This window comes from Anarrhichthys ocellatus, unplaced genomic scaffold (genome assembly GCF_004355925.1).
Source record: "Anarrhichthys ocellatus isolate YVR2014 unplaced genomic scaffold, GSC_Weel_1.0 scaffold51, whole genome shotgun sequence".
Taxonomy (NCBI): Eukaryota; Metazoa; Chordata; class Actinopteri; order Perciformes; family Anarhichadidae; genus Anarrhichthys; species Anarrhichthys ocellatus.
The window spans coordinates 1,660,167-1,660,638 of record NW_022280081.1 but is presented as its reverse complement, the minus strand read 5'-3'; positions in this window follow the sequence as shown (position 1 = coordinate 1,660,638).

Here is a 472-nt window from a genome sequence, read left to right as displayed (position 1 = left end):
AAAGTGAAAGGTGTGATACACTTCTTCTTATGGACTTGTGCTAAAACAAAAGCACCAACTCATTTTTGGTTCCTTTTGGAGGCGGCATGCCGTGTTGCTGGGCATGTGTCGGCTAGACTTAGTCTGCATTTCTCCTCACACTCCTCTCTCTCGTTCTCTCTCTCTCTTTATTTCTTTCTGTTTGTTGTGTTGCATCCTGGGTAAAGAAGTGAAGATGGCCTTTGCACTTCAGGTCTTTTACATGGGTGTTTACAGACAGCACTACAAGCAGATACTACTTTACTAATTAAAGCGGGGGGGGGGGGGGGATTTGATATTGTCATGTGATCAGCAAAAAGGACATGGTGTTGGATAAAGGGTATACATGCGTTCTTTTTTTTTCTTTTCTTTGTTTTGTAATTCTGCAAATATGAAGAAAGCATCAGTCAAACTGAAATGCAATGGTGTGCAGTTTAAGTGCAATACTGTAAAT